General features: G+C 44.9%; 2 long non-coding RNA genes, 45 other non-coding genes and 15 pseudogenes across 47 annotated transcripts in view; all 62 read right to left on the bottom strand.

The window, feature by feature from the left end:
* Window positions 1–16, bottom strand: part of LOC135724347 (5S ribosomal RNA) — a 119-nt gene extending 103 nt beyond the window's left edge. Inside the window, exon 1 of the ribosomal RNA XR_010524016.1 lies at window positions 1–16. This exon is cut by the window's left edge and continues 103 nt beyond it. This is a non-coding gene — a ribosomal RNA (5S ribosomal RNA).
* Window positions 17–141: 125 nt separating this feature from the next.
* Window positions 142–260, bottom strand: LOC135722100 (5S ribosomal RNA). Its single transcript, XR_010521847.1, has one exon. It is a non-coding gene; the product is annotated as a 5S ribosomal RNA (ribosomal RNA).
* Window positions 261–385: 125 nt separating this feature from the next.
* LOC135725303 (5S ribosomal RNA) lies at window positions 386–504 on the bottom strand (annotated as a pseudogene).
* A 120-nt stretch (window positions 505–624) lies between these two features.
* On the bottom strand, window positions 625–743 carry LOC135724695 (5S ribosomal RNA). The gene has a single exon (XR_010524357.1). It is a non-coding gene; the product is annotated as a 5S ribosomal RNA (ribosomal RNA).
* Window positions 744–869: 126 nt separating this feature from the next.
* LOC135722099 (5S ribosomal RNA) lies at window positions 870–988 on the bottom strand. Its single transcript, XR_010521846.1, has one exon. It is a non-coding gene; the product is annotated as a 5S ribosomal RNA (ribosomal RNA).
* A 125-nt stretch (window positions 989–1113) lies between these two features.
* On the bottom strand, window positions 1114–1232 carry LOC135726713 (5S ribosomal RNA; annotated as a pseudogene).
* Window positions 1233–1352: 120 nt separating this feature from the next.
* On the bottom strand, window positions 1353–1471 carry LOC135725877 (5S ribosomal RNA; annotated as a pseudogene).
* A 125-nt stretch (window positions 1472–1596) lies between these two features.
* LOC135722098 (5S ribosomal RNA) lies at window positions 1597–1715 on the bottom strand. The gene has a single exon (XR_010521845.1). It is a non-coding gene; the product is annotated as a 5S ribosomal RNA (ribosomal RNA).
* A 125-nt stretch (window positions 1716–1840) lies between these two features.
* On the bottom strand, window positions 1841–1959 carry LOC135726793 (5S ribosomal RNA; annotated as a pseudogene).
* Window positions 1960–2079: 120 nt separating this feature from the next.
* Window positions 2080–2198, bottom strand: LOC135723892 (5S ribosomal RNA). The gene has a single exon (XR_010523574.1). It is a non-coding gene; the product is annotated as a 5S ribosomal RNA (ribosomal RNA).
* A 125-nt stretch (window positions 2199–2323) lies between these two features.
* On the bottom strand, window positions 2324–2442 carry LOC135724219 (5S ribosomal RNA). Its single transcript, XR_010523889.1, has one exon. It is a non-coding gene; the product is annotated as a 5S ribosomal RNA (ribosomal RNA).
* Window positions 2443–2567: 125 nt separating this feature from the next.
* On the bottom strand, window positions 2568–2686 carry LOC135725076 (5S ribosomal RNA). The gene has a single exon (XR_010524727.1). It is a non-coding gene; the product is annotated as a 5S ribosomal RNA (ribosomal RNA).
* Window positions 2687–2813: 127 nt separating this feature from the next.
* LOC135722097 (5S ribosomal RNA) lies at window positions 2814–2932 on the bottom strand. The gene has a single exon (XR_010521844.1). It is a non-coding gene; the product is annotated as a 5S ribosomal RNA (ribosomal RNA).
* A 125-nt stretch (window positions 2933–3057) lies between these two features.
* LOC135722096 (5S ribosomal RNA) lies at window positions 3058–3176 on the bottom strand. The gene has a single exon (XR_010521843.1). It is a non-coding gene; the product is annotated as a 5S ribosomal RNA (ribosomal RNA).
* Window positions 3177–3302: 126 nt separating this feature from the next.
* On the bottom strand, window positions 3303–3421 carry LOC135722095 (5S ribosomal RNA). The gene has a single exon (XR_010521842.1). It is a non-coding gene; the product is annotated as a 5S ribosomal RNA (ribosomal RNA).
* Window positions 3422–3546: 125 nt separating this feature from the next.
* On the bottom strand, window positions 3547–3665 carry LOC135726522 (5S ribosomal RNA; annotated as a pseudogene).
* Window positions 3666–3785: 120 nt separating this feature from the next.
* On the bottom strand, window positions 3786–3904 carry LOC135724694 (5S ribosomal RNA). Its single transcript, XR_010524356.1, has one exon. It is a non-coding gene; the product is annotated as a 5S ribosomal RNA (ribosomal RNA).
* A 126-nt stretch (window positions 3905–4030) lies between these two features.
* On the bottom strand, window positions 4031–4149 carry LOC135722093 (5S ribosomal RNA). Its single transcript, XR_010521840.1, has one exon. It is a non-coding gene; the product is annotated as a 5S ribosomal RNA (ribosomal RNA).
* Window positions 4150–4611: 462 nt separating this feature from the next.
* Window positions 4612–6388, bottom strand: LOC141282531 (uncharacterized). Its single transcript, XR_012337250.1, has 2 exons — window positions 5358–6388; window positions 4612–4911 (listed from the first exon to the last, which is right to left on the bottom strand). It is a non-coding gene; the product is annotated as an uncharacterized lncRNA (long non-coding RNA).
* A 14-nt stretch (window positions 6389–6402) lies between these two features.
* Window positions 6403–6521, bottom strand: LOC135723715 (5S ribosomal RNA). Its single transcript, XR_010523405.1, has one exon. It is a non-coding gene; the product is annotated as a 5S ribosomal RNA (ribosomal RNA).
* Window positions 6522–6641: 120 nt separating this feature from the next.
* LOC135724692 (5S ribosomal RNA) lies at window positions 6642–6760 on the bottom strand. The gene has a single exon (XR_010524354.1). It is a non-coding gene; the product is annotated as a 5S ribosomal RNA (ribosomal RNA).
* Window positions 6761–6886: 126 nt separating this feature from the next.
* LOC135726234 (5S ribosomal RNA) lies at window positions 6887–7005 on the bottom strand (annotated as a pseudogene).
* A 126-nt stretch (window positions 7006–7131) lies between these two features.
* LOC135722092 (5S ribosomal RNA) lies at window positions 7132–7250 on the bottom strand. Its single transcript, XR_010521839.1, has one exon. It is a non-coding gene; the product is annotated as a 5S ribosomal RNA (ribosomal RNA).
* A 125-nt stretch (window positions 7251–7375) lies between these two features.
* LOC135722091 (5S ribosomal RNA) lies at window positions 7376–7494 on the bottom strand. The gene has a single exon (XR_010521838.1). It is a non-coding gene; the product is annotated as a 5S ribosomal RNA (ribosomal RNA).
* A 125-nt stretch (window positions 7495–7619) lies between these two features.
* On the bottom strand, window positions 7620–7738 carry LOC135725851 (5S ribosomal RNA; annotated as a pseudogene).
* Window positions 7739–7865: 127 nt separating this feature from the next.
* On the bottom strand, window positions 7866–7984 carry LOC135722090 (5S ribosomal RNA). The gene has a single exon (XR_010521837.1). It is a non-coding gene; the product is annotated as a 5S ribosomal RNA (ribosomal RNA).
* Window positions 7985–8109: 125 nt separating this feature from the next.
* Window positions 8110–8228, bottom strand: LOC135722089 (5S ribosomal RNA). Its single transcript, XR_010521836.1, has one exon. It is a non-coding gene; the product is annotated as a 5S ribosomal RNA (ribosomal RNA).
* A 126-nt stretch (window positions 8229–8354) lies between these two features.
* Window positions 8355–8473, bottom strand: LOC135723584 (5S ribosomal RNA). Its single transcript, XR_010523281.1, has one exon. It is a non-coding gene; the product is annotated as a 5S ribosomal RNA (ribosomal RNA).
* A 125-nt stretch (window positions 8474–8598) lies between these two features.
* Window positions 8599–8717, bottom strand: LOC135726521 (5S ribosomal RNA; annotated as a pseudogene).
* Window positions 8718–8837: 120 nt separating this feature from the next.
* LOC135724691 (5S ribosomal RNA) lies at window positions 8838–8956 on the bottom strand. The gene has a single exon (XR_010524353.1). It is a non-coding gene; the product is annotated as a 5S ribosomal RNA (ribosomal RNA).
* A 126-nt stretch (window positions 8957–9082) lies between these two features.
* LOC135722088 (5S ribosomal RNA) lies at window positions 9083–9201 on the bottom strand. Its single transcript, XR_010521835.1, has one exon. It is a non-coding gene; the product is annotated as a 5S ribosomal RNA (ribosomal RNA).
* A 462-nt stretch (window positions 9202–9663) lies between these two features.
* Window positions 9664–11440, bottom strand: LOC141282530 (uncharacterized). Its single transcript, XR_012337249.1, has 2 exons — window positions 10410–11440; window positions 9664–9963 (listed from the first exon to the last, which is right to left on the bottom strand). It is a non-coding gene; the product is annotated as an uncharacterized lncRNA (long non-coding RNA).
* Window positions 11441–11454: 14 nt separating this feature from the next.
* Window positions 11455–11573, bottom strand: LOC135723714 (5S ribosomal RNA). Its single transcript, XR_010523404.1, has one exon. It is a non-coding gene; the product is annotated as a 5S ribosomal RNA (ribosomal RNA).
* Window positions 11574–11693: 120 nt separating this feature from the next.
* Window positions 11694–11812, bottom strand: LOC135724690 (5S ribosomal RNA). The gene has a single exon (XR_010524352.1). It is a non-coding gene; the product is annotated as a 5S ribosomal RNA (ribosomal RNA).
* A 126-nt stretch (window positions 11813–11938) lies between these two features.
* Window positions 11939–12057, bottom strand: LOC135726233 (5S ribosomal RNA; annotated as a pseudogene).
* A 126-nt stretch (window positions 12058–12183) lies between these two features.
* Window positions 12184–12302, bottom strand: LOC135722087 (5S ribosomal RNA). Its single transcript, XR_010521834.1, has one exon. It is a non-coding gene; the product is annotated as a 5S ribosomal RNA (ribosomal RNA).
* A 125-nt stretch (window positions 12303–12427) lies between these two features.
* LOC135722086 (5S ribosomal RNA) lies at window positions 12428–12546 on the bottom strand. Its single transcript, XR_010521833.1, has one exon. It is a non-coding gene; the product is annotated as a 5S ribosomal RNA (ribosomal RNA).
* A 126-nt stretch (window positions 12547–12672) lies between these two features.
* LOC135723713 (5S ribosomal RNA) lies at window positions 12673–12791 on the bottom strand. Its single transcript, XR_010523403.1, has one exon. It is a non-coding gene; the product is annotated as a 5S ribosomal RNA (ribosomal RNA).
* A 120-nt stretch (window positions 12792–12911) lies between these two features.
* Window positions 12912–13030, bottom strand: LOC135724689 (5S ribosomal RNA). Its single transcript, XR_010524351.1, has one exon. It is a non-coding gene; the product is annotated as a 5S ribosomal RNA (ribosomal RNA).
* A 126-nt stretch (window positions 13031–13156) lies between these two features.
* LOC135726231 (5S ribosomal RNA) lies at window positions 13157–13275 on the bottom strand (annotated as a pseudogene).
* A 126-nt stretch (window positions 13276–13401) lies between these two features.
* LOC135724279 (5S ribosomal RNA) lies at window positions 13402–13520 on the bottom strand. Its single transcript, XR_010523947.1, has one exon. It is a non-coding gene; the product is annotated as a 5S ribosomal RNA (ribosomal RNA).
* Window positions 13521–13645: 125 nt separating this feature from the next.
* LOC135722085 (5S ribosomal RNA) lies at window positions 13646–13764 on the bottom strand. The gene has a single exon (XR_010521832.1). It is a non-coding gene; the product is annotated as a 5S ribosomal RNA (ribosomal RNA).
* Window positions 13765–13889: 125 nt separating this feature from the next.
* On the bottom strand, window positions 13890–14008 carry LOC135722084 (5S ribosomal RNA). Its single transcript, XR_010521831.1, has one exon. It is a non-coding gene; the product is annotated as a 5S ribosomal RNA (ribosomal RNA).
* A 126-nt stretch (window positions 14009–14134) lies between these two features.
* On the bottom strand, window positions 14135–14253 carry LOC135722082 (5S ribosomal RNA). The gene has a single exon (XR_010521829.1). It is a non-coding gene; the product is annotated as a 5S ribosomal RNA (ribosomal RNA).
* A 125-nt stretch (window positions 14254–14378) lies between these two features.
* LOC135722081 (5S ribosomal RNA) lies at window positions 14379–14497 on the bottom strand. Its single transcript, XR_010521828.1, has one exon. It is a non-coding gene; the product is annotated as a 5S ribosomal RNA (ribosomal RNA).
* Window positions 14498–14623: 126 nt separating this feature from the next.
* LOC135722080 (5S ribosomal RNA) lies at window positions 14624–14742 on the bottom strand. Its single transcript, XR_010521827.1, has one exon. It is a non-coding gene; the product is annotated as a 5S ribosomal RNA (ribosomal RNA).
* A 125-nt stretch (window positions 14743–14867) lies between these two features.
* Window positions 14868–14986, bottom strand: LOC135726519 (5S ribosomal RNA; annotated as a pseudogene).
* A 120-nt stretch (window positions 14987–15106) lies between these two features.
* LOC135724688 (5S ribosomal RNA) lies at window positions 15107–15225 on the bottom strand. The gene has a single exon (XR_010524350.1). It is a non-coding gene; the product is annotated as a 5S ribosomal RNA (ribosomal RNA).
* Window positions 15226–15351: 126 nt separating this feature from the next.
* LOC135722079 (5S ribosomal RNA) lies at window positions 15352–15470 on the bottom strand. The gene has a single exon (XR_010521826.1). It is a non-coding gene; the product is annotated as a 5S ribosomal RNA (ribosomal RNA).
* A 125-nt stretch (window positions 15471–15595) lies between these two features.
* On the bottom strand, window positions 15596–15714 carry LOC135723712 (5S ribosomal RNA). The gene has a single exon (XR_010523402.1). It is a non-coding gene; the product is annotated as a 5S ribosomal RNA (ribosomal RNA).
* Window positions 15715–15834: 120 nt separating this feature from the next.
* LOC135725589 (5S ribosomal RNA) lies at window positions 15835–15953 on the bottom strand (annotated as a pseudogene).
* A 126-nt stretch (window positions 15954–16079) lies between these two features.
* LOC135726229 (5S ribosomal RNA) lies at window positions 16080–16198 on the bottom strand (annotated as a pseudogene).
* Window positions 16199–16324: 126 nt separating this feature from the next.
* On the bottom strand, window positions 16325–16443 carry LOC135722078 (5S ribosomal RNA). The gene has a single exon (XR_010521825.1). It is a non-coding gene; the product is annotated as a 5S ribosomal RNA (ribosomal RNA).
* Window positions 16444–16568: 125 nt separating this feature from the next.
* On the bottom strand, window positions 16569–16687 carry LOC135722076 (5S ribosomal RNA). The gene has a single exon (XR_010521823.1). It is a non-coding gene; the product is annotated as a 5S ribosomal RNA (ribosomal RNA).
* A 125-nt stretch (window positions 16688–16812) lies between these two features.
* Window positions 16813–16931, bottom strand: LOC135722075 (5S ribosomal RNA). The gene has a single exon (XR_010521822.1). It is a non-coding gene; the product is annotated as a 5S ribosomal RNA (ribosomal RNA).
* Window positions 16932–17057: 126 nt separating this feature from the next.
* LOC135722074 (5S ribosomal RNA) lies at window positions 17058–17176 on the bottom strand. Its single transcript, XR_010521821.1, has one exon. It is a non-coding gene; the product is annotated as a 5S ribosomal RNA (ribosomal RNA).
* Window positions 17177–17301: 125 nt separating this feature from the next.
* Window positions 17302–17420, bottom strand: LOC135725302 (5S ribosomal RNA; annotated as a pseudogene).
* Window positions 17421–17546: 126 nt separating this feature from the next.
* On the bottom strand, window positions 17547–17665 carry LOC135722073 (5S ribosomal RNA). The gene has a single exon (XR_010521820.1). It is a non-coding gene; the product is annotated as a 5S ribosomal RNA (ribosomal RNA).
* A 2253-nt stretch (window positions 17666–19918) lies between these two features.
* On the bottom strand, window positions 19919–20037 carry LOC135723711 (5S ribosomal RNA). Its single transcript, XR_010523401.1, has one exon. It is a non-coding gene; the product is annotated as a 5S ribosomal RNA (ribosomal RNA).
* Window positions 20038–20157: 120 nt separating this feature from the next.
* Window positions 20158–20276, bottom strand: LOC135724687 (5S ribosomal RNA). The gene has a single exon (XR_010524349.1). It is a non-coding gene; the product is annotated as a 5S ribosomal RNA (ribosomal RNA).
* Window positions 20277–20402: 126 nt separating this feature from the next.
* Window positions 20403–20521, bottom strand: LOC135726228 (5S ribosomal RNA; annotated as a pseudogene).
* A 126-nt stretch (window positions 20522–20647) lies between these two features.
* LOC135722072 (5S ribosomal RNA) lies at window positions 20648–20766 on the bottom strand. The gene has a single exon (XR_010521819.1). It is a non-coding gene; the product is annotated as a 5S ribosomal RNA (ribosomal RNA).
* Between the last annotated feature and the right edge of the window lie 66 nt (window positions 20767–20832).

Below are 20832 nucleotides of genomic sequence, written 5' to 3'. Positions count from 1 at the left end.
TGGTGTGGCCGTAAGCGAGTGCAGACTTGATTCGAGAGACACTTCAAAACTAATGTGGCAACGCCATGCCATGGGAGAACGCTTACAGAAAGGACGCATTCATGGGAAAATATGACATAAATAAATATTTAATTAATTAAATGCTTACAGCACCTGGTATTCCCAGGCGGTCTCCCATCCAAGTACTAACCAGGCCCGACCCTGCTTGGCTTCCGAGATCAGACGAGAGCGGGCGTGCTCAGGGTGGTGTGGCCGTAAGCGAGTGCCGACTCGAATCGACAGACACTTCAAGACTTATGTGGCAACGCCATGACATCAGTGAACGCTTACAGAAAGAACGCATTCATGGGAAAAAATGACATAAATAAATATTTAATTAATTAAATGCTTACAGCACCTGGTATTCCCAGGCAATCTCCCATCCAAGTACTAACCAGGCCCGACCCTGCTTGGCTTCCGAGATCAGACGAGAGCGGGCGTGCTCAGGGTGGTGTGGCCGTAAGCGAGTGCGGACTTGATTCGAGAGACACTTCAAAACTAATGTGGCAACGGCATGCCATGGGAGAACGCTTACAGAAAGGACGCATTCATGGGAAAAATGACATAAAAAATTAATTAATTAAATTCTTACAGCACCAGGTATTCCCAGGCGGTCTCCCATCCAAGTACTAACCAGGCCCGACCCTGCTTGGCTTCCGAGATCAGACGAGAGCGGGCGTGCTCAGGGTGGTGTGGCCGTAAACGAGTGCTGACTCGATTCGAGAGACACTTCAAGGCTAATGTGGCAACGCAATGACATCGGTAAATGGTTACAGAAAGGACGCATTCATGGGAAAAAATGACATAAAAAAAATAATTAATTAATTAAATGCTTACAGCACCTGGTATTCCCAGGCGGTCTCCCATCCAAGTACTAACCAGGCCCGACCCTGCTTGGCTTCCGAGATCAGACGAGAGCGGGCGTGCTCAGGGTGGTGTGGCCGTAAGCGAGTGCTGACTCGCTTCGATAGACACTTCAAGACTTATGTGGCAACGCCATGACATCAGTGAACGCTTACAGAAAGATCGCATTCATGGGAAAAAATTACATAAAAAAATAATTAATTAATTAAATGCTTAGAGCACCTGGTATTCCCAGGCGGCCTCCCATCCAAGTACTAACCAGGCCCGACCCTGCTTGGCTTACGAGATCAGACGAGAGCGGGCGTGCTCAGGGTGGCATGGCCGTAAGCGAGTGCTGACTTGATTCGAGAGACACTTCAAAACTAATGTGGCAACGCCATGCCATGGGAGAATGCTTACAGAAAGGACGCATTCATGGGAAAAATGACATAAATAATTAATTAATTTAATTCTTACAGCACCAGGTATTCCCAGGCGGTCTCCCATCCAAGTACTAACCAGGCCCGACCCTGCTTGGCTTCCGAGATCAGACGAGAGCGGGCGTGCTCAGGGTGGTGTGGCCGTCAACGAGTGCTGACTCGATTCGAGAGACACTTCAAGGCTAATGTGGCAACGCAATGACATCGGTAAATGGTTACAGAAAGGACGCATTCATGGGAAAAAATGACATAAAAAAATTATTAATTAATTAAATGCTTACAGCACCTGGTATTCCCAGGCGGTCTCCCATCCAAGTACTAACCAGGCCCGACCCTGCTTGGCTTCCGAGATCAGACGAGAGCGGGCGTGCTCAGGGTGGTGTGGCCGTAAGCGAGTGCAGACATGATTCGAGAGACACTTCAAAACTAATGTGGCAACGCCATGCCATGGGAGAACGCTTACAGAAAGGACGCATTCATGGGAAAAAATGACATAAAAAAATAATTAATTAATTAAATGCTTAGAGCACCTGGTATTCCCAGGCGGTCTCCCATCCAAGTACTAACCAGGCCCGACCCTGCTTGGCTTACGAGATCAGACGAGAGCGGGCGTGCTCAGGGTGGCGTGGCCGTAAACGAGTGCTGACTTGATTCGAGAGACACTTCAAAACTAATGTGGCAACGCCATGCCATGGGAGAACGCTTACAGAAAGGACGCATTCATGGGAAAAATGACATAAATAATTAATTAATTTAATTCTTACAGCACCAGGTATTCCCAGGCGGTCTCCCATCCAAGTACTAACCAGGCCCGACCCTGCTTGGCTTCCGAGATCAGACGAGAGCGGGCGTGCTCAGGGTGGTGTGGCCGTAAGCGAGTGCTGACTCGATTCGAGAGACACTTCAAGGCTAATGTGGCAACGCAATGACATCGGTAAATGGTTACAGAAAGGACGCATTCATGGGAAAAAATGACATAAAAAAATATTTAATTAATTAAATGCTTACAGCACCTGATATTCACAGGCGGTCTCCCATCCAAGTACTAACCAGGCCCGACCCTGCTTGGCTTCCGAGATCAGACGAGAGCGGGCGTGCTCAGGGTGGTGTGGCCGTAAGCGAGTGCAGACTTGATTCGAGAGACACTTCAAAACTAATGTGGCAACGCCATGCAATGGGAGAACGCTTACAGAAAGGACGCATTCATGGGAAAAAATGACATAAAAAAATAATTAATTAATTAAATGCTTAGAGCACCTGGTATTCCCAGGCGGTCTCCCATCCAAGTACTAACCAGGCCCGACCCTGCTTGGCTTCCGAGATCAGACGAGAACGGGCGTGCTCAGGGTGGTGTGGCCGTAAGCGAGTGCTGACTCGATTCGAGAGACACTTCAAGGCTAATGTGGCAACGCAATGACATCGGTAAATGGTTACAGAAAGGACGCATTCATGGGAAAAAATGACATAAAAAAAAATTATTAATTAATTAAATGCTTACAGCACCTGGTATTCCCAGGCGGTCTCCCATCCAAGTACTAACCAGGCCCGACCCTGCTTGGCTTCCGAGATCAGACGAGAGCGGGCGTGCTCAGGGTGGTGTGGCCGTAAGCGAGTGCTGACTCGCTTCGATAGACACTTCAAGACTTATGTGGCAACGCCATGACATCAGTGAACGCTTACAGAAAGGTCGCATTCATGGGAAAAAATGACATAAAAAAATATTTAATTAATTAAATGCTTACAGCACCTGGTATTCCCAGGCGGTCTCCCATCCAAGTACTAACCAGGCCCGACCCTGCTTGGCTTCCGAGATCAGACGAGAGCGGGCGTGCTCAGGGTGGTGTGGCCGTAAGCGAGTGCTGACTCGATTCGAGAGACACTTCAAGGCTAATGTGGCAACGCAATGACATCGGTAAATGGTTACAGAAAGGACGCATTCATGGGAAAAAATGACATAAAAAAAATTATTAATTAATTAAATGCTTACAGCACCTGGTATTCCCAGGCGGTCTCCCATCCAAGTACTAACCAGGCCCGACCCTGCTTGGCTTCCGAGATCAGACGAGAGCGGGCGTGCTCAGGGTGGTGTGGCCGTAAGCGAGTGCAGACTTGATTCGAGAGACACTTCAAAACTAATGTGGCAACGCCATGCCATGGGAGAACGCTTACAGAAAGGACGCATTCATGGGAAAAAATGACATAAAAAAATAATTAATTAATTAAATGCTTAGAGCACCTGGTATTCCCAGGCGGTCTCCCATCCAAGTACTAACCAGGCCCGACCCTGCTTGGCTTACGAGATCAGACGAGAGCGGGCGTGCTCAGGGTGGCGTGGCCGTAAGCGAGTGCTGACTTGATTCGAGAGACACTTCAAAACTAATGTGGCAACGCCATGCCATGGGAGAACGCTTACAGAAAGGACGCATTCATGGGAAAAATGACATAATTAATTAATTAATTTAATTCTTACAGCACCAGGTATTCCCAGGCGGTCTCCCATCCAAGTACTAACCAGGCCCGACCCTGCTTGGCTTCCGAGATCAGACGAGAGCGGGCGTGCTCAGGGTGGTGTGGCCGTAAACGAGTGCTGACTCGATTCGAGAGACACTTCAAGGCTAATGTGGCAACGCAATGACATCGGTAAATGGTTACAGAAAGGACGCATTCATGGGAAAAAATGACATAAAAAAAATAATTAATTAATTAAATGCTTACAGCACCTGGTATTCCCAGGCGGTCTCCCATCCAAGTACTAACCAGGCCCGACCCTGCTTGGCTTCCGAGATCAGACGAGAGCGGGCGTGCTCAGGGTGGTGTGGCCGTAAGCGAGTGCTGACTCGATTCGAGAGACACTTCAAGGCTAATGTGGCAACGCAATGACATCGGTAAATGGTTACAGAAAGGACGCATTCATGGGAAAATATGACATAAATAAATATTTAACCTGTTAGCCAGCACTTCTATTTTTGAGCATTTTCTGAAAAACGACAACTCCAAACTAAAACGTCTGCAGCTCTTAAACCCTATGGTCTATATTCATAATTCTGGTCTTGTTTGAAACTAGACACTTGACATATTGTTGCCTAATAGTCATAACAACTCAGAGTAGTAAAGAAACAGAGTAAAACAAGGTAAAATATACATTAAATGACTTCCGTTTTTCTTTAAATAACATTCACTTAGCAAAAAAGGTATGAAATGGTCATCTGAGACACCTGGGGACACCATATAGGTAAACTGAATGTCTGACCATGCTGTGATTCAAATTTGAGAATGATACTCCAAAAAATGTTGTTTCTGTGAGCTTTTATTTCAAAAAAGTCCAGGCGTCCTTTCAGAAAAAGTGCACTTGGAAACTCCAAATATACACATGATAACAAAATGACATGATTATCAAAAGAAAATGAGTCAGGACTACATATTACATGATGTATATCAATTCAGAACTTCTCTGCCCACCAAAGCACATAGAAAAAACTATTTCAGAAAAAAACATTTGCACATTATAACAAAATACTTGCTATTTTGAATGTGGTCGCTCATGAATGCACTCCAGATTCCAGTCCTCCTCTGGATGTCAGCTGAAGACCTGTTACATCACATCACATCACAACACAACACAACACAGACACACACAAAGCAAGAGAGGATTTTAGTTTGAGTCAAAAGTTAGAGACATACAACTATTTGTATGAGAAACTATGATGTAATATACATGAACATAATACATACACACATACACACATTACATGAATATATTTATAATTACAAATGTCTTATGTTTGCCAAATAACCTATATTTCTCAGCTGGTAATACTCATATTTTCCACCACATATCTTGTTTTTAGTTTGTATATTCTGTGCATTTGATTCATATAGCTATAAAAATGATTCATTTATATAACATGTCATAGAAAATGAAACCATGTAAAACTCGTATTTTAGTCATCTCCACTGTTACTTTATAATCAAAACAGCTAACAAGAAACTAGAAATGTAACGTAAAATAACTAATGAACAAAAGAATCCACTTACTTTATCCAAGCGAGCGCAGCTGAGCTCATAGTCCGGTCCATCTCTCGTCGACGACGCGGTTTCGTTTATATCCAATCTTGTATCTTTGCTCCGCGATCATGCTCTTTATCAACTTCTCCAAAACACTCTCAACACAAACAAGTCCTCTGCAGTCGACAATCCACAATGGAGATGTTATATCTAACCTTTGAGAGGTTTCTCAGCGGCTCCGGAGAGCCTAGCCGGCTGCTATGCTACCCAAACAAACAAACGCGCAGGGAGGGGGCGTGGGCATTCCTCTCCATGCGCTTCTGTAGATTTGCGCAGAAGTACACTTTACTGACGTAAGTTGAATCCTTGTAATCGTTTCATGATTGGTTACTACCCCTGCCCATCAAAACTTTGCTGGCTAAGCATTGGCTGGCTTTGTTTTGGCGTAATCCAGTCAAAAGCCTATGGTTAGCTGAAGGACATCTGTCTGGGCAAATCGGTGTTCCCGATTCATTTTGAGTTGTCAAACCTTATCTGATTGAACAAAACAGAAAAATAGGGCGGGATATTTATCGGAAGAGTCTAACGAAGCAGGAAGAGATGGATTTTCACTGATAAAACTCGATATTTGATAGAAAATAAACATGATCGATCATACTTAGCGGAAGCGCGGATGTAAATAAAGGAGGGTATTGCTGGATTTATCACTATTTTTCGTTGTTTTGGATTAAAACGTGGGATGCTTTTTGAAGAGTGGACCCTTACGTTGCAATGTACGTTGAAGTTTTTGGGAATTGTCAGAGATGATCAGAACCATATGGCAAGACATGTGAGTACCCACAAATTTTTTTATATGCATTCCGTCTGCATTTTATTTAATCTTATCCACACCAGTGTATTGATTGCAAAAATAAGCTCAGAACATGAATTTTGAGTGTTTAAACTTTCAAATAATGCAAAGTTTATGATTGTTGATTGAATATTTGATGTTAAACAAAGTACAAAAACACGTAAAAACGCCCCCTAGGGACCGCCGCCGGGCCGGTGCGTGTTAAGAAGTTTTTAATTAATTAAATGCTTACAGCACCTGGTATTCCCAGGCGGTCTCCCATCCAAGTACTAACCAGGCCCGACCCTGCTTGGCTTCCGAGATCAGACGAGAGCGGGCGTGCTCAGGGTGGCGTGGCCGTAAGCGAGTGCTGACTTGATTCGAGAGACACTTCAAAACTAATGTGGCAACGCCATGCCATGGGAGAACGCTTACAGAAAGGACGCATTCATGGGAAAAATGACATAAATAATTAATTAATTTAATTCTTACAGCACCAGGTATTCCCAGGCGGTCTCCCATCCAAGTACTAACCAGGCCCGACCCTGCTTGGCTTCCGAGATCAGACGAGAGCGGGCGTGCTCAGGGTGGTGTGGCCGTAAACGAGTGCTGACTCGATTCGAGAGACACTTCAAGGCTAATGTGGCAACGCAATGACATCGGTAAATGGTTACAGAAAGGACGCATTCATGGGAAAAAATGACATAAAAAAAATAATTAATCAATTAAATTATTACAGCATCTGGTATTCCCAGGCGGTCTCCCATCCAAGTACTAACCAGGCCCGACCCTGCTTGGCTTCCGAGATCAGACGAGAGCGGGCGTGCTCAGGGTGGTGTGGCCGTAAACGAGTGCTGACCCGATTCGAGAGACACTTCAAGGCTAATGTGGCAACGCAATGACATCGGTAAATGGTTACAGAAAGGACGCATTCATGGGAAAAAATGACATAAAAAAAATAATTAATTAATTAAATGCTTACAGCACCTGGTATTCCCAGGCGGTCTCCCATCCAAGTACTAACCAGGCCCGACCCTGCTTGGCTTCCGAGATCAGACGAGAGCGGGCGTGCTCAGGGTGGTGTGGCCGTAAGCGAGTGCTGACTCGCTTCGATAGACACTTCAAGACTTATGTGGCAACGCCATGACATCAGTGAACGCTTACAGAAAGATCGCATTCATGGGAAAAAATGACATAAAAAAATAATTAATTAATTAAATGCTTACAGCACCTGGTATTCCCAGGCGGTCTCCCATCCAAGTACTAACCAGGCCCGACCCTGCTTGGCTTCCGAGATCAGACGAGAGCGGGCGTGCTCAGGGTGGTGTGGCCGTAAGCGAGTGCTGACTCGATTCGAGAGACACTTCAAGGCTAATGTGGCAACGCAATGACATCGGTAAATGGTTACAGAAAGGACGCATTCATGGGAAAAAATGACATAAAAAAATAATTAATTAATTAAATGCTTACAGCACCTGGTATTCCCAGGCGGTCTCCCATCCAAGTACTAACCAGGCCCGACCCTGCTTGGCTTCCGAGATGAGACGAGAGCGGGCGTGCTCAGGGTGGTGTGGCCGTAAGCGAGTGCTGACTCGATTCGAGAGACACTTCAAGGCTAATGTGGCAACGCAATGACATCGGTAAATGGTTACAGAAAGGACGCATTCATGGGAAAAAATGACATAAAAAAAAATTATTAATTAATTAAATGCTTACAGCACCTGGTATTCCCAGGCGGTCTCCCATCCAAGTACTAACCAGGCCCGACCCTGCTTGGCTTCCGAGATCAGACGAGAGCGGGCGTGCTCAGGGTGGTGTGGCCGTAAGCGAGTGCTGACTCGCTTCGATAGACACTTCAAGACTTATGTGGCAACGCCATGACATCAGTGAACGCTTACAGAAAGGTCGCATTCATGGGAAAAAATGACATAAAAAAATATTTAATTAATTAAATGCTTACAGCACCTGGTATTCCCAGGCGGTCTCCCATCCAAGTACTAACCAGGCCCGACCCTGCTTGGCTTCCGAGATCAGACGAGAGCGGGCGTGCTCAGGGTGGTGTGGCCGTAAGCGAGTGCTGACTCGATTCGAGAGACACTTCAAGGCTAATGTGGCAACGCAATGACATCGGTAAATGGTTACAGAAAGGACGCATTCATGGGAAAAAATGACATAAAAAAAATTATTAATTAATTAAATGCTTACAGCACCTGGTATTCACAGGTGGTCTCCCATCCAAGTACTAACCAGGCCCGACCCTGCTTGGCTTCCGAGATCAGACGAGAGCGGGCGTGCTCAGGGTGGTGTGGCCGTAAGCGAGTGCAGACTTGATTCGAGAGACACTTCAAAACTAATGTGGCAACGCCATGCCATGGGAGAACGCTTACAGAAAGGACGCATTCATGGGAAAAAATGACATAAAAAAATAATTAATTAATTAAATGCTTAGAGCACCTGGTATTCCCAGGCGGTCTCCCATCCAAGTACTAACCAGGCCCGACCCTGCTTGGCTTACGAGATCAGACGAGAGCGGGCGTGCTCAGGGTGGCGTGGCCGTAAGCGAGTGCTGACTTGATTCGAGAGACACTTCAAAACTAATGTGGCAACGCCATGCCATGGGAGAACGCTTACAGAAAGGACGCATTCATGGGAAAAATGACATAAATAATTAATTAATTTAATTCTTACAGCACCAGGTATTCCCAGGCGGTCTCCCATCCAAGTACTAACCAGGCCCGACCCTGCTTGGCTTCCGAGATCAGACGAGAGCGGGCGTGCTCAGGGTGGTGTGGCCGTAAACGAGTGCTGACTCGATTCGAGAGACACTTCAAGGCTAATGTGGCAACGCAATGACATCGGTAAATGGTTACAGAAAGGACGCATTCATGGGAAAAAATGACATAAAAAAAATAATTAATTAATTAAATGCTTACAGCACCTGGTATTCCCAGGCGGTCTCCCATCCAAGTACTAACCAGGCCCGACCCTGCTTGGCTTCCGAGATCAGACGAGAGCGGGCGTGCTCAGGGTGGTGTGGCCGTAAGCGAGTGCTGACTCGATTCGAGAGACACTTCAAGGCTAATGTGGCAACGCAATGACATCGGTAAATGGTTACAGAAAGGACGCATTCATGGGAAAATATGACATAAATAAATATTTAACCTGTTAGCCAGCACTTCTATTTTTGAGCATTTTCTGAAAAACGACAACTCCAAACTAAAACGTCTGCAGCTCTTAAACCCTATGGTCTATATTCATAATTCTGGTCTTGTTTGAAACTAGACACTTGACATATTGTTGCCTAATAGTCATAACAACTCAGAGTAGTAAAGAAACAGAGTAAAACAAGGTAAAATATACATTAAATGACTTCCGTTTTTCTTTAAATAACATTCACTTAGCAAAAAAGGTATGAAATGGTCATCTGAGACACCTGGGGACACCATATAGGTAAACTGAATGTCTGACCATGCTGTGATTCAAATTTGAGAATGATACTCCAAAAAATGTTGTTTCTGTGAGCTTTTATTTCAAAAAAGTCCAGGCGTCCTTTCAGAAAAAGTGCACTTGGAAACTCCAAATATACACATGATAACAAAATGACATGATTATCAAAAGAAAATGAGTCAGGACTACATATTACATGATGTATATCAATTCAGAACTTCTCTGCCCACCAAAGCACATAGAAAAAACTATTTCAGAAAAAAACATTTGCACATTATAACAAAATACTTGCTATTTTGAATGTGGTCGCTCATGAATGCACTCCAGATTCCAGTCCTCCTCTGGATGTCAGCTGAAGACCTGTTACATCACATCACATCACAACACAACACAACACAGACACACACAAAGCAAGAGAGGATTTTAGTTTGAGTCAAAAGTTAGAGACATACAACTATTTGTATGAGAAACTATGATGTAATATACATGAACATAATACATACACACATACACACATTACATGAATATATTTATAATTACAAATGTCTTATGTTTGCCAAATAACCTATATTTCTCAGCTGGTAATACTCATATTTTCCACCACATATCTTGTTTTTAGTTTGTATATTCTGTGCATTTGATTCATATAGCTATAAAAATGATTCATTTATATAACATGTCATAGAAAATGAAACCATGTAAAACTCGTATTTTAGTCATCTCCACTGTTACTTTATAATCAAAACAGCTAACAAGAAACTAGAAATGTAACGTAAAATAACTAATGAACAAAAGAATCCACTTACTTTATCCAAGCGAGCGCAGCTGAGCTCATAGTCCGGTCCATCTCTCGTCGACGACGCGGTTTCGTTTATATCCAATCTTGTATCTTTGCTCCGCGATCATGCTCTTTATCAACTTCTCCAAAACACTCTCAACACAAACAAGTCCTCTGCAGTCGACAATCCACAATGGAGATGTTATATCTAACCTTTGAGAGGTTTCTCAGCGGCTCCGGAGAGCCTAGCCGGCTGCTATGCTACCCAAACAAACAAACGCGCAGGGAGGGGGCGTGGGCATTCCTCTCCATGCGCTTCTGTAGATTTGCGCAGAAGTACACTTTACTGACGTAAGTTGAATCCTTGTAATCGTTTCATGATTGGTTACTACCCCTGCCCATCAAAACTTTGCTGGCTAAGCATTGGCTGGCTTTGTTTTGGCGTAATCCAGTCAAAAGCCTATGGTTAGCTGAAGGACATCTGTCTGGGCAAATCGGTGTTCCCGATTCATTTTGAGTTGTCAAACCTTATCTGATTGAACAAAACAGAAAAATAGGGCGGGATATTTATCGGAAGAGTCTAACGAAGCAGGAAGAGATGGATTTTCACTGATAAAACTCGATATTTGATAGAAAATAAACATGATCGATCATACTTAGCGGAAGCGCGGATGTAAATAAAGGAGGGTATTGCTGGATTTATCACTATTTTTCGTTGTTTTGGATTAAAACGTGGGATGCTTTTTGAAGAGTGGACCCTTACGTTGCAATGTACGTTGAAGTTTTTGGGAATTGTCAGAGATGATCAGAACCATATGGCAAGACATGTGAGTACCCACAAATTTTTTTATATGCATTCCGTCTGCATTTTATTTAATCTTATCCACACCAGTGTATTGATTGCAAAAATAAGCTCAGAACATGAATTTTGAGTGTTTAAACTTTCAAATAATGCAAAGTTTATGATTGTTGATTGAATATTTGATGTTAAACAAAGTACAAAAACACGTAAAAACGCCCCCTAGGGACCGCCGCCGGGCCGGTGCGTGTTAAGAAGTTTTTAATTAATTAAATGCTTACAGCACCTGGTATTCCCAGGCGGTCTCCCATCCAAGTACTAACCAGGCCCGACCCTGCTTGGCTTCCGAGATCAGACGAGAGCGGGCGTGCTCAGGGTGGCGTGGCCGTAAGCGAGTGCTGACTTGATTCGAGAGACACTTCAAAACTAATGTGGCAACGCCATGCCATGGGAGAACGCTTACAGAAAGGACGCATTCATGGGAAAAATGACATAAATAATTAATTAATTTAATTCTTACAGCACCAGGTATTCCCAGGCGGTCTCCCATCCAAGTACTAACCAGGCCCGACCCTGCTTGGCTTCCGAGATCAGACGAGAGCGGGCGTGCTCAGGGTGGTGTGGCCGTAAACGAGTGCTGACTCGATTCGAGAGACACTTCAAGGCTAATGTGGCAACGCAATGACATCGGTAAATGGTTACAGAAAGGACGCATTCATGGGAAAAAATGACATAAAAAAAATAATTAATCAATTAAATTATTACAGCATCTGGTATTCCCAGGCGGTCTCCCATCCAAGTACTAACCAGGCCCGACCCTGCTTGGCTTCCGAGATCAGACGAGAGCGGGCGTGCTCAGGGTGGTGTGGCCGTAAACGAGTGCTGACCCGATTCGAGAGACACTTCAAGGCTAATGTGGCAACGCAATGACATCGGTAAATGGTTACAGAAAGGACGCATTCATGGGAAAAAATGACATAAAAAAAATAATTAATTAATTAAATGCTTACAGCACCTGGTATTCCCAGGCGGTCTCCCATCCAAGTACTAACCAGGCCCGACCCTGCTTGGCTTCCGAGATCAGACGAGAGCGGGCGTGCTCAGGGTGGTGTGGCCGTAAGCGAGTGCTGACTCGCTTCGATAGACACTTCAAGACTTATGTGGCAACGCCATGACATCAGTGAACGCTTACAGAAAGATCGCATTCATGGGAAAAAATGACATAAAAAAATAATTAATTAATTAAATGCTTACAGCACCTGGTATTCCCAGGCGGTCTCCCATCCAAGTACTAACCAGGCCCGACCCTGCTTGGCTTCCGAGATCAGACGAGAGCGGGCGTGCTCAGGGTGGTGTGGCCGTAAGCGAGTGCTGACTCGATTCGAGAGACACTTCAAGGCTAATGTGGCAACGCAATGACATCGGTAAATGGTTACAGAAAGGACGCATTCATGGGAAAAAATGACATAAAAAAAATTATTAATTAATTAAATGCTTACAGCACCTGGTATTCCCAGGCGGTCTCCCATCCAAGTACTAACCAGGCCCGACCCTGCTTGGCTTCCGAGATCAGACGAGAGCGGGCGTGCTCAGGGTGGCGTGGCCGTAAGCGAGTGCTGACTTGATTCGAGAGACACTTCAAAACTAATGTGGCAACGCCATGCCATGGGAGAACGCTTACAGAAAGGACGCATTCATGGGAAAAATGACATAAATAATTAATTAATTTAATTCTTACAGCACCAGGTATTCCCAGGCGGTCTCCCATCCAAGTACTAACCAGGCCCGACCCTGCTTGGCTTCCGAGATCAGACGAGAGCGGGCGTGCTCAGGGTGGTGTGGCCGTAAACGAGTGCTGACTCGATTCGAGAGACACTTCAAGGCTAATGTGGCAACGCAATGACATCGGTAAATGGTTACAGAAAGGACGCATTCATGGGAAAAAATGACATAAAAAAAATAATTAATCAATTAAATTATTACAGCATCTGGTATTCCCAGGCGGTCTCCCATCCAAGTACTAACCAGGCCCGACCCTGCTTGGCTTCCGAGATCAGACGAGAGCGGGCGTGCTCAGGGTGGTGTGGCCGTAAACGAGTGCTGACCCGATTCGAGAGACACTTCAAGGCTAATGTGGCAACGCAATGACATCGGTAAATGGTTACAGAAAGGACGCATTCATGGGAAAAAATGACATAAAAAAAATAATTAATTAATTAAATGCTTACAGCACCTGGTATTCCCAGGCGGTCTCCCATCCAAGTACTAACCAGGCCCGACCCTGCTTGGCTTCCGAGATCAGACGAGAGCGGGCAAGCTCAGGGTGGTGTGGCCGTAAGCGAGTGCTGACTCGCTTCGATAGACACTTCAAGACTTATGTGGCAACGCCATGACATCAGTGAACGCTTACAGAAAGATCGCATTCATGGGAAAAAATGACATAAAAAAATAATTAATTAATTAAATGCTTACAGCACCTGGTATTCCCAGGCGGTCTCCCATCCAAGTACTAACCAGGCCCGACCCTGCTTGGCTTCCGAGATCAGACGAGAGCGGGCGTGCTCAGGGTGGTGTGGCCGTAAGCGAGTGCTGACTCGATTCGAGAGACACTTCAAGGCTAATGTGGCAACGCAATGACATCGGTAAATGGTTACAGAAAGGACGCATTCATGGGAAAAAATGACATAAAAAAATAATTAATTAATTAAATGCTTACAGCACCTGGTATTCCCAGGCGGTCTCCCATCCAAGTACTAACCAGGCCCGACCCTGCTTGGCTTCCGAGATCAGACGAGAGCGGGCGTGCTCAGGGTGGTGTGGCCGTAAGCGAGTGCTGACTCGATTCGAGAGACACTTCAAGGCTAATGTGGCAACGCAATGACATCGGTAAATGGTTACAGAAAGGACGCATTCATGGGAAAAAATGACATAAAAAAAATTATTAATTAATTAAATGCTTACAGCACCTGGTATTCCCAGGCGGTCTCCCATCCAAGTACTAACCAGGCCCGACCCTGCTTGGCTTCCGAGATCAGACGAGAGCGGGCGTGCTCAGGGTGGTGTGGCCGTAAGCGAGTGCCGACTCGAATCGACAGACACTTCAAGACTTATGTGGCAACGCCATGACATCAGTGAACGCTTACAGAAAGGTCGCATTCATGGGAAAAAATGACATAAAAAAATATTTAATTAATTAAATGCTTACAGCACCTGGTATTCCCAGGCGGTCTCCCATCCAAGTACTAACCAGGCCCGACCCTGCTTGGCTTCCGAGATCAGACGAGAGCGGGCGTGCTCAGGGTGGTGTGGCCGTAAGCGAGTGCTGACTCGATTCGAGAGACACTTCAAGGCTAATGTGGCAACGCAATGACATCGGTAAATGGTTACAGAAAGGACGCATTCATGGGAAAAAATGACATAAAAAAAATTATTAATTAATTAAATGCTTACAGCACCTGGTATTCCCAGGCGGTCTCCCATCCAAGTACTAACCAGGCCCGACCCTGCTTGGCTTCCGAGATCAGACGAGAGCGGGCGTGCTCAGGGTGGTGTGGCCGTAAGCGAGTGCAGACTTGATTCGAGAGACACTTCAAAACTAATGTGGCAACGCCATGCCATGGGAGAACGCTTACAGAAAGGACGCATTCATGGGAAAAAATGACATAAAAAAATAATTAATTAATTAAATGCTTAGAGCACCTGGTATTCCCAGGCGGTCTCCCATCCAAGTACTAACCAGGCCCGACCCTGCTTGGCTTACGAGATCAGACGAGAGCGGGCGTGCTCAGGGTGGCGTGGCCGTAAGCGAGTGCTGACTTGATTCGAGAGACACTTCAAAACTAATGTGGCAACGCCATGCCATGGGAGAACGCTTACAGAAAGGACGCATTCATGGGAAAAATGACATAAATAATTAATTAATTTAATTCTTACAGCACCAGGTATTCCCAGGCGGTCTCCCATCCAAGTACTAACCAGGCCCGACCCTGCTTGGCTTCCGAGATCAGACGAGAGCGGGCGTGCTCAGGGTGGTGTGGCCGTAAACGAGTGCTGACTCGATTCGAGAGACACTTCAAGGCTAATGTGGCAACGCAATGACATCGGTAAATGGTTACAGAAAGGACGCATTCATGGGAAAAAATGACATAAAAAAAATAATTAATTAATTAAATGCTTACAGCACCTGGTATTCCCAGGCGGTCTCCCATCCAAGTACTAACCAGGCCCGACCCTGCTTGGCTTCCGAGATCAGACGAGAGCGGGCGTGCTCAGGGTGGTGTGGCCGTAAGCGAGTGCTGACTCGATTCGAGAGACACTTCAAGGCTAATGTGGCAACGCAATGACATCGGTAAATGGTTACAGAAAGGACGCATTCATGGGAAAATATGACATAAATAAATATTTAATTAATTAAATGCTTACAGCACCTGGTATTCCCAGGCGGTCTCCCATCCAAGTACTAACCAGGCCCGACCCTGCTTGGCTTCCGAGATCAGACGAGAGCGGGCGTGCTCAGGGTGGCGTGGCCGTAAGCGAGTGCTGACTTGATTCGAGAGACACTTCAAAACTAATGTGGCAACGCCATGCCATGGGAGAACGCTTACAGAAAGGACGCATTCATGGGAAAAATGACATAAATAATTAATTAATTTAATTGTTACAGCACCAGGTATTCCCAGGCGGTCTCCCATCCAAGTACTAACCAGGCCCGACCCTGCTTGGCTTCCGAGATCAGACGAGAGCGGGCGTGCTCAGGGTGGTGTGGCCGTAAACGAGTGCTGACTCGATTCGAGAGACACTTCAAGGCTAATGTGGCAACGCAATGACATCGGTAAATGGTTACAGAAAGGACGCATTCATGGGAAAAAATGACATAAAAAAAATAATTAATCAATTAAATTATTACAGCATCTGGTATTCCCAGGCGGTCTCCCATCCAAGTACTAACCAGGCCCGACCCTGCTTGGCTTCCGAGATCAGACGAGAGCGGGCGTGCTCAGGGTGGTGTGGCCGTAAACGAGTGCTGACCCGATTCGAGAGACACTTCAAGGCTAATGTGGCAACGCAATGACATCGGTAAATGGTTACAGAAAGGACGCATTCATGGGAAAAAATGACATAAAAAAAATAATTAATTAATTAAATGCTTACAGCACCTGGTATTCCCAGGCGGTCTCCCATCCAAGTACTAACCAGGCCCGACCCTGCTTGGCTTCCGAGATCAGACGAGAGCGGGCGTGCTCAGGGTGGTGTGGCCGTAAGCGAGTGCTGACTCGCTTCGATAGACACTTCAAGACTTATGTGGCAACGCCATGACATCAGTGAACGCTTACAGAAAGATCGCATTCATGGGAAAAAATGACATAAAAAAATAATTAATTAATTAAATGCTTACAGCACCTGGTATTCCCAGGCGGTCTCCCATCCAAGTACTAACCAGGCCCGACCCTGCTTGGCTTCCGAGATCAGACGAGAGCGGGCGTGCTCAGGGTGGTGTGGCCGTAAGCGAGTGCTGACTCGATTCGAGAGACACTTCAAGGCTAATGTGGCAACGCAATGACATCGGTAAATGGTTACAGAAAGGACGCATTCATGGGAAAAAATGACATAAAAAAATAATTAATTAATTAAATGCTTACAGCACCTGGTATTCCCAGGCGGTCTCCCATCCAAGTACTAACCAGGCCCGACCCTGCTTGGCTTCCGAGATCAGACGAGAGCGGGCGTGCTCAGGGTGGTGTGGCCGTAAGCGAGTGCTGACTCGATTCGAGAGACACTTCAAGGCTAATGTGGCAACGCAATGACATCGGTAAATGGTTACAGAAAGGACGCATTCATGGGAAAAAATGACATAAAAAAAATTATTAATTAATTAAATGCTTACAGCACCTGGTATTCCCAGGCGGTCTCCCATCCAAGTACTAACCAGGCCCGACCCTGCTTGGCTTCCGAGATCAGACGAGAGCGGGCGTGCTCAGGGTGGTGTGGCCGTAAGCGAGTGCCGACTCGAATCGACAGACACTTCAAGACTTATGTGGCAACGCCATGACATCAGTGAACGCTTACAGAAAGAACGCATTCATGGGAAAAAATGACATAAATAAATATTTAATTAATTAAATGCTTACAGCACCTGGTATTCCCAGGCAATCTCCCATCCAAGTACTAACCAGGCCCGACCCTGCTTGGCTTCCGAGATCAGACGAGAGCGGGCGTGCTCAGGGTGGTGTGGCCGTAAGCGAGTGCTGACTCGATTCGAGAGACACTTCAAGGCTAATGTGGCAACGCAATGACATCGGTAAATGGTTACAGAAAGGACGCATTCATGGGAAAAAATGACATAAAAAAAATTATTAATTAATTAAATGCTTACAGCACCTGGTATTCCCAGGCGGTCTCCCATCCAAGTACTAACCAGGCCCGACCCTGCTTGGCTTCCGAGATCAGACGAGAGCGGGCGTGCTCAGGGTGGTGTGGCCGTAAGCGAGTGCTGACTCGATTCGAGAGACACTTCAAGGCTAATGTGGCAACGCAATGACATCGGTAAATGGTTACAGAAAGGACGCATTCATGGGAAAATATGACATAAATAAATATTTAACCTGTTAGCCAGCACTTCTATTTTTGAGCATTTTCTGAAAAACGACAACTCCAAACTAAAACGTCTGCAGCTCTTAAACCCTATGGTCTATATTCATAATTCTGGTCTTGTTTGAAACTAGACACTTGACATATTGTTGCCTAATAGTCATAACAACTCAGAGTAGTAAAGAAACAGAGTAAAACAAGGTAAAATATACATTAAATGACTTCCGTTTTTCTTTAAATAACATTCACTTAGCAAAAAAGGTATGAAATGGTCATCTGAGACACCTGGGGACACCATATAGGTAAACTGAATGTCTGACCATGCTGTGATTCAAATTTGAGAATGATACTCCAAAAAATGTTGTTTCTGTGAGCTTTTATTTAAAAAAAGTCCAGGCGTCCTTTCAGAAAAAGTGCACTTGGAAACTCCAAATATACACATGATAACAAAATGACATGATTATCAAAAGAAAATGAGTCAGGACTACATATTACATGATGTATATCATTTCAGAACTTCTCTGCCCACCAAAGCACATAGAAAAAACTATTTCAGAAAAAAACATTTGCACATTATAACAAAATACTTGCTATTTTGAATGTGGTCGCTCATGAATGCACTCCAGATTCCAGTCCTCCTCTGGATGTCAGCTGAAGACCTGTTACATCACATCACATCACAACACAACACAACACAGACACACACAAAGCAAGAGAGGATTTTAGTTTGAGTCAAAAGTTAGAGACATACAACTATTTGTATGAGAAACTATGATGTAATATACATGAACATAATACATACACACATACACACATTACATGAATATATTTATAATTACAAATGTCTTATGTTTGCCAAATAACCTATATTTCTCAGCTGGTAATACTCATATTTTCCACCACATATCTTGTTTTTAGTTTGTATATTCTGTGCATTTGATTCATATAGCTATAAAAATGATTCATTTATATAACATGTCATAGAAAATGAAACCATGTAAAACTCGTATTTTAGTCATCTCCACTGTTACTTTATAATCAAAACAGCTAACAAGAAACTAGAAATGTAACGTAAAATAACTAATGAACAAAAGAATCCACTTACTTTATCCAAGCGAGCGCAGCTGAGCTCATAGTCCGGTCCATCTCTCGTCGACGACGCGGTTTCGTTTATATCCAATCTTGTATCTTTGCTCCGCGATCATGCTCTTTATCAACTTCTCCAAAACACTCTCAACACAAACAAGTCCTCTGCAGTCGACAATCCACAATGGAGATGTTATATCTAACCTTTGAGAGGTTTCTCAGCGGCTCCGGAGAGCCTAGCCGGCTGCTATGCTACCCAAACAAACAAACGCGCAGGGAGGGGGCGTGGGCATTCCTCTCCATGCGCTTCTGTAGATTTGCGCAGAAGTACACTTTACTGACGTAAGTTGAATCCTTGTAATCGTTTCATGATTGGTTACTACCCCTGCCCATCAAAACTTTGCTGGCTAAGCATTGGCTGGCTTTGTTTTGGCGTAATCCAGTCAAAAGCCTATGGTTAGCTGAAGGACATCTGTCTGGGCAAATCGGTGTTCCCGATTCATTTTGAGTTGTCAAACCTTATCTGATTGAACAAAACAGAAAAATAGGGCGGGATATTTATCGGAAGAGTCTAACGAAGCAGGAAGAGATGGATTTTCACTGATAAAACTCGATATTTGATAGAAAATAAACATGATCGATCATACTTAGCGGAAGCGCGGATGTAAATAAAGGAGGGTATTGCTGGATTTATCACTATTTTTCGTTGTTTTGGATTAAAACGTGGGATGCTTTTTGAAGAGTGGACCCTTACGTTGCAATGTACGTTGAAGTTTTTGGGAATTGTCAGAGATGATCAGAACCATATGGCAAGACATGTGAGTACCCACAAATTTTTTTATATGCATTCCGTCTGCATTTTATTTAATCTTATCCACACCAGTGTATTGATTGCAAAAATAAGCTCAGAACATGAATTTTGAGTGTTTAAACTTTCAAATAATGCAAAGTTTATGATTGTTGATTGAATATTTGATGTTAAACAAAGTACAAAAACACGTAAAAACGCCCCCTAGGGACCGCCGCCGGGCCGGTGCGTGTTAAGAAGTTTTTAATTAATTAAATGCTTACAGCACCTGGTATTCCCAGGCGGTCTCCCATCCAAGTACTAACCAGGCCCGACCCTGCTTGGCTTCCGAGATCAGACGAGAGCGGGCGTGCTCAGGGTGGCGTGGCCGTAAGCGAGTGCTGACTTGATTCGAGAGACACTTCAAAACTAATGTGGCAACGCCATGCCATGGGAGAACGCTTACAGAAAGGACGCATTCATGGGAAAAATGACATAAATAATTAATTAATTTAATTCTTACAGCACCAGGTATTCCCAGGCGGTCTCCCATCCAAGTACTAACCAGGCCCGACCCTGCTTGGCTTCCGAGATCAGACGAGAGCGGGCGTGCTCAGGGTGGTGTGGCCGTAAACGAGTGCTGACTCGATTCGAGAGACACTTCAAGGCTAATGTGGCAACGCAATGACATCGGTAAATGGTTACAGAAAGGACGCATTCATGGGAAAAAATGACATAAAAAAAATAATTAATCAATTAAATTATTACAGCATCTGGTATTCCCAGGCGGTCTCCCATCCAAGTACTAACCAGGCCCGACCCTGCTTGGCTTCCGAGATCAGACGAGAGCGGGCGTGCTCAGGGTGGTGTGGCCGTAAACGAGTGCTGACCCGATTCGAGAGACACTTCAAGGCTAATGTGGCAACGCAATGACATCGGTAAATGGTTACAGAAAGGACGCATTCATGGGAAAAAATGACATAAAAAAAATAATTAATTAATTAAATGCTTACAGCACCTGGTATTCCCAGGCGGTCTCCCATCCAAGTACTAACCAGGCCCGACCCTGCTTGGCTTCCGAGATCAGACGAGAGCGGGCGTGCTCAGGGTGGTGTGGCCGTAAGCGAGTGCTGACTCGCTTCGATAGACACTTCAAGACTTATGTGGCAACGCCATGACATCAGTGAACGC

Source organism: Paramisgurnus dabryanus, chromosome 9, assembly GCF_030506205.2.
Source record: "Paramisgurnus dabryanus chromosome 9, PD_genome_1.1, whole genome shotgun sequence".
Classification (NCBI taxonomy): domain Eukaryota; kingdom Metazoa; phylum Chordata; class Actinopteri; order Cypriniformes; family Cobitidae; genus Paramisgurnus; species Paramisgurnus dabryanus.
This window is presented reverse-complemented; position numbering and strand designations above follow the sequence as displayed.